Here is a 6,729-nt window from a genome sequence, read left to right on the forward strand (position 1 = left end):
ATCAGTATTACTTTATTAAAGGTAGAATCTGGGGCCATGTCACCACATACTGTATGAGAATAAAATGTAACACACTAATGTAGATGCCTACTTTATTCATTTACTTCACAGTCTTCAAATGCACCAGAAGGCAGGATCACCCAATATAACACCAAAAGGACAAGATGACTTGCGTTTAATGAAATACAAAAACAAGTTCTAGTATCCATGTGCTTTATCTGATATAGGAATGCTACATAAAGATAAAGTGTCCTTCCTTCTAGAGCTTCAACTAGATAGTTAAGTTGGCTTGTCCATTGGTTTCCAAACTATTCTGAGCTCTTTGGAGGAAATACCATAAGGTGTTTTTTGGGGACTAAGGGAATCCAAGGCAGAGGGCTCCTAGGCTCTCCACACCCACATCAGCCAGATCATTCTTTCATCATTGTTACAGATATAAGGTTTACTGCAAGATTTTCTATTAAAAAACTGTTTCAGGGCCACCTGGGTGGTTCAGTTAAGCATCTGACTCTAGATTTCAACTCACTGATTCATGAGCTTGAGGCCTGAGTCGGGCTCTATGGAGGCTGCTTAACATTCTCTTTCCCTCTCTGCCCCTCCCTTGCTCACGCACTCATGCTCTCTCAAACTTTAAAAAATTTTAAAAATAAAATAAAAAATTGATCACACTAAAATTATAATGTTTACATTTTTTTAATGTTTATTTATTTTTGAGAGAGAAAGTGGGAGGGGCAGAGAGGAGGATAGAGGATTTGAAGCTGGCTCCGTGCTGAGAGCAGACAGCCCAATGTTGGGCTCAAACTCACGAACTGTGAGATCATGACTTGAGCTGAAGTCAGACACTTAACCGACTGAGCCACCCAGGCACCCCTAAAATTATAAAGTTTAAATATTTGTCTGTGGGCCTACCAGGATACACAGCAGTGATTCTCAAAGTGTAGCTCACAGTTACCTGAAAGTTTTGACATCCTTTAAAAGAATCTTTTAAAGTATTTAAAAATACTTTAAGTGAGCCTTTTAAAGTACTTTTTATAATATTATGAAGTTATTTGGGAACTTCTACTTCAGGCCAAGATGGAGTTACAGGGATCAGATTTACCCTCCCCTCCAAAATAGCTAAAAAAAAGACTATGTATGAAACAGCAGTTTTCAGACATCAGACCTCAGGACAGTGATCCTAAGAGAAGGTAAACAAAAGAAGTGAACCCTCTAATTGCTCTAGCTTATTAAGTTTCCAGGTTGTAGCACAGGGAACATGGCTGGAGGTTAACAGTTTCCCTGAGTTGAGGAGGGAAAGTTGGCAGACTTAGGAAGCAAAGATGGTAACAGTTCACAGGGCAGAGGTACTGGAGAGGAGAGAGTTGCATAAAGAGGAGGTTCAAGAGATCTGCAGAGAGCTGTGTTCACATCTTCAGCTAAGTACTGATCAGCACCTGGATATGAGGAAACTACCTGAAGCACAGGCAGGAACCACTTGACAGTAACAAAGAAAAGACAGATACTGATACATCAGACACCAATAAAGAAAAAAATACACTGAAGACTCAGAAACTAGCCAAAAGGAAGTATCAGAAAAAAGACTGGGTGGTGGGGGGGGCAGAGAGGAAGGGAACAATAGCATCATTGTTGATGGGACACTTCCAAGAACCCTGATGTATGCATAATTAAGAAGGGTTCCTAATATTTTAAGAAATCATAGCTGATGTTCTAAATTGGATGAAAATTATAAAACCAAGCATGTAGGAATAGTAAAGAACTTCTAAGTACAAGATAACAACAACAAAAACTGCACTAAAGCACATCACAACAAGTTCTATAAAATTAATGATGAAGAGAAAAATCTTAAAAGCAGAGGAAAAAAAGGCATTATAGAGAGGGAGAAAGGATAATAATGACAGTACACTTTGCCTCTAGAATGCAAGCCAGAAAACAGTGTAGAAGCAAATTTAAAGCATTCAAAGGGGGGAAAATGGTGAATTCTATTATCAGCAAAACTATATTTTAAAAAATGAAAGCAGGGGCACCTGGGTGGCTCAGTAACTGAAGCATCCACTTCAGCTCAGGTCATGATCTTGTAGTTTCTGAGTTCAAGCCCTGCATCGGGCTCTGTGCTGACAGTTCAGAGCCTGGAGCCTGGTTTGGATTCTGTGTCTCCCTTTCTCTCTGTCTCTCCCCCTCTTGTGCTCTCTCTCAAAAATAAACTTTAAAAAAATCTTTAAAAAATGAAAGCAAAATAAGAACTTTTCAGACACACAAAAGCTAAAAGAATAAATCACCAGCAGAGCTACACTACCGAAAATGTTAAAGTGCTTCAAGCAGAAAGAAAATGGATCTACGCTAAGGAAGAATATCAGAAATGGTAAATATGTTGGTAAACAAAAGATGTTTATGTGCTTTTTAAGTATCTTCAATAATTACTGGGTATTTAAAACAAAAATAGCAATGCATTGTGGGATTCATACATGTTGAAGTACAATGTATGACAATACAAAGGGGGGGTAAAATGAAGTATAGTACTTTAAGATTCTTACATATCAAGTGGCATATTACTGTATAAATGTTGATTGTGATGTTAAAAATGTACACTATAAACCACAGAGCAACAAGTAAAATAACACAACAAAGAATTATAACTTGTAATCCAACAAAGGAGATAAAGTGAATCACAGAACAATATTTACTCAATCCAAGAGGAAGAAGAATAGGAGGAAAAAGTAGAACAAATGGGATACAAAATAAAAAAGATGGTAGATTTAAATACAACCATATCAATAATCATAACAAATATAAATGGCCTAAATACCCCAATTAAAAGGCAGGGATTGTCAAACTGAATAAAAATGCATGACCCAGCTATATGCTGCTTAACAGAAACTCACTTTAAACATGAAGACACAAATAGGTTAAAATTAAAAGGTAAAATGGGCAAAAAACAGATACTTCAAATGGAAAAAGGGTCAATTCAGCAAGATGATATAACAGCCCTAAATATTTATGCACCTAATAAGAGAGCTTCAAAAAACACGAAGCAAAAACTGATAGAAGTATAAAAATAGACAAATCCATAATTATACTGAAATATCAACACCTCTGTTGATACAAAAATTAGAAAATCAGTATAGACAGAGAAGACTATGTCACATTATCACCCAATGTGATTTAATTGACATTTATAGAATACTCTAAACATAAAATTAAAATATACAATCTTTTTAAATTTTTTTTTTTATTTATTTTTGAGAGAGACAGAGCATGAGCAGGGGAGAGGTAGGGGTAGACAGAGAGAGACACAGAATCTGAAGCAGGCTCCAGGCTCTGAGCTGTCAGCACAGAGCCCAATGCAGGGATCAAACTCATAAACTGTGAGATCATGACCTGAGCTGAAGTCACTTAACTGACTGAGCTACCCAGCTGCCCCAACATACATTCTTTTCAACTTCACATGGAACATTTACTAAGATAAAGCATACTCTGGCCCATAAAACAGTCTCAATAAATTTAAAAGGATTCAAATTATACAAAGTATGTTATCTGGCCACAGTGGGATCAAATTAGAAATCAGTAACAGAAAGATTTGGAAAAATCCCCAAACCTTTAAAAACTAAATAACACATTGGGGTGCCTGGGTGGCTCAGTTGGTTAAGCATCCGACTTTGACTCAGGTCATGATCTCACCATTCCTGAGTTCAAGCCCCACATTGGGCTCTGTGCTGACAGTTCAGAGCTTAGAGCCTGCTTGGAATTCTGTGTCTCCCTCTCTCTCTTCTTCTCCCTTGCTCATGTGCTCTTTCTCTCTCTCTCACTCAAAAATGAATAAACATTAAAAAAAAAAAGAAAAACTAAATAACACAAACAACCCTTGGATCACAGAAGATGACTAAGAAAAGTCAGTATTTTTTTATAATTGTTTTCATGTTTGAGAGAGAGAGAGAGAGAGAAAGAGAGGACACGAGAGAATGAGCAGGGGAAGGGCAGAGAGAGAGAAGGAGACACAATATCTGAACTAGGCTCCAGGCTCTGAGCTGTCAGCACAGAGCCTGACATGGGTCCTGAACTCCGCAGCTGTGAGATCATAACCTGAGCTGAAGTCCAATGCCTAACCAACTGAGCCACCCAGGTACCCCTAGAGGTTAATATTTTAAATTGAATGACAATAAAAACACAACATATCAAAGGTTGGGCATGCAATTAAAGCAATCCTGGGCCATTTATAGCACTAAACTAACCTATATTGGAAAGAAGGAAAGGTCTCCAATCAAAGATACTCAGCACACACTTTAAGAAATTAGAAAAATAAGAGCGAATGAAACCAAAAGTAAGCAGAAGAAAATAAATGAGCAGAAATCGATGATATCAAATCTGAAAAAAAAGGTTAAAAAAAATCAATGGAATCGGGGCAGCTGGGTGGCTCCGTCAGTAAAACATCCAACTTCGGCTCAGGTCGTGATCTCACAGTTCATGAGTTCGAGCCCCACAATGGGCTCTCTGCTGACAGCTTGGAGCCTGGAGGCTGCCTCAGATTCTGTGTCTGCCTCTCTTTCTCTCTGCCCTCCCCTGCTCGTGCTCTGTCTCTCTCTCTCTCTCTCTCAAAAATAAACATTAAAAAAATTTAAAAAAACAAATCAATGGAATCAAAAAATGGTTCTATGAAAAGATCAATAAAATTGATAAACCTCCAATCAGAATAATCAAAATTAAGAGACAAGGTGCATATTATCACACAATTCTTAGACCACTAAAGAGAAGGAAATACTTCTCAAGTCATTTTATGAGGCCAGCAGACCCTGGTACATAAACCAGAAAGAGGTATTACAAGAAAACAACAGACCAAACTCCCTTATGAACAGAGATGCAAAACTTCTTAAAACATTAGCAAATTAAATTCAACAATATATAACAAAGGACTTTAATTCATTATGGTCAAGTGAAGTTTATGCAAAGAATGGAAGGTTTTACACCTTCAAAATCAATCAACGTAATTCACAATATAAACAGTCTAAAGAAGAAAAAAAAGACATGTTTGTCTCAATGAAGAATGGAAAGGCATTTAAAAAATTCCAGCATCCTATCCTGATAAAAACTCTCCGCACATAGCAATAAAAGGGAATTTCCCCAACCTGATAGATGGCATCTATGAAAGGTTACATGTTGTAACATCAGGACCGATACAACTTATGCCCACTCACTACTTCTACTCAACATTGTTCTGGAACTTCTAGCCAATGCCATAGGCCATAATTAAATGAATGAAAGAATGAATAAATTAATTATTTAATGAATAAATAAATATATAAATGAATGAATGAATAAATAGGAACCAGATTGGAAAGGAACAAGCCTATTTATTTTACAAACTGTCTTCATTTGCAGACATGATCATCTATGTAAAAAAAAAAAAAAAGAAAAAAACCACGCAAAACCTACCCCCAAAATGTTGCTAGAGTGAGTTTAGTGAGGTTGCAAGATGTAAGATCAAATACAGGAATAAATTATATTTTTACTAGCTATGAAAAATTGGAAATTGAAGTTTCTAAAACAATACTACAGCATCAAAAATATGTAGTCCCTGTGGATAAATCTGACAAAAGATATATATTACCTTTACATTGAAACAAACAATCATTGCTAAGACAAATTAAAGGCCTAAATAAGGGAGAACATAGCTCACGTTCATGGGTTGATATTAAGATGTCAATTTTCCACAAAACTGTTCTATGGATTCAACATAATCCCAATCAAGATGCCAACAAGCTTTTCTTCTGTAGAAATTTACACTCTCATTCTGAAATTTATATGGGAATGTAAAAGACTTAAAATAGTCAAAACAAAAAAAGAGCTGGAAGACCAATACTTCCAGACTTTAATATTTATTATAAAGCTACAATAATCAACAGTTATTTGTGTAAAAATAGATGAATAGATTCATGAAACAGGAGAACACAGAAGTAGATCAAGATAAATACAGCCAATTCTTTTTCCATAAAGCTGCCAAGGCAATTCAATGAGAATAAAATAATCTTCAACAAATGGTGATGGACCAGCTGGATAGTTGGGGGCGGGGGGTGGGGGGTGGGGAGGAACGGGAAAGAAAGAAAAGAATCTTGACTCTTCACTCACACCATATATAGAAAACTAACTATTCAAAATGGATCATAGGACGCCTGGGTGGCTCAGTTGGTTAAGTGACCAACTCTTGATTTCAGCTCAGATCAGGGTCTCTGGTTAATGGGATCGAGCCCCAAGTCGGGCTCTGTGCTGGCAGTACAGAAACCTGCTTGATATTCTCTCTCCCCTCTCTCTGCCCTTCCCCCATTTGTGCTGTCTCTCAAAATAAACTTAAAAAAATGGATCATAGGCCCAAATATAAGAGCTAAAAGTATAAAACTTTCAAAAGAAAACATAGGAAGTTAGTGACATCTAGTTTGGCAATTTCTTAAATACAACATTTTTTTTAAATAATTTATTGTCAAGTTAGCTAACATACAGTGTAAACAGTGTGCTCTTGGTTTCAGGGGTAGATTCCTGTGATTCATCGCTTACACACAACACCCAGTGCTCATCCCAACAAGTGCCCTCCTCAATGCCCATCAGTCAATTTACGCCTCTCCTCCCCCCCTCCCCCGCCACCAATCTTCAGTTTGGTCTCTGTATTTAAGAGTCTCTTATGGTTTGCTTCCCTCCTTCTCTGTTTGTAACTATTTTTTCCTCTTCCCTTCCCCCATGGCCTTC

Source organism: Lynx rufus, unplaced genomic scaffold (assembly GCF_022079265.1).
Source record: "Lynx rufus isolate CCGP_SWC_20201006 ecotype Redwood Valley unplaced genomic scaffold, mLynRuf1.p SCAF_5, whole genome shotgun sequence".
In the NCBI taxonomy this organism is placed as follows: Eukaryota; Metazoa; Chordata; class Mammalia; order Carnivora; family Felidae; genus Lynx; species Lynx rufus.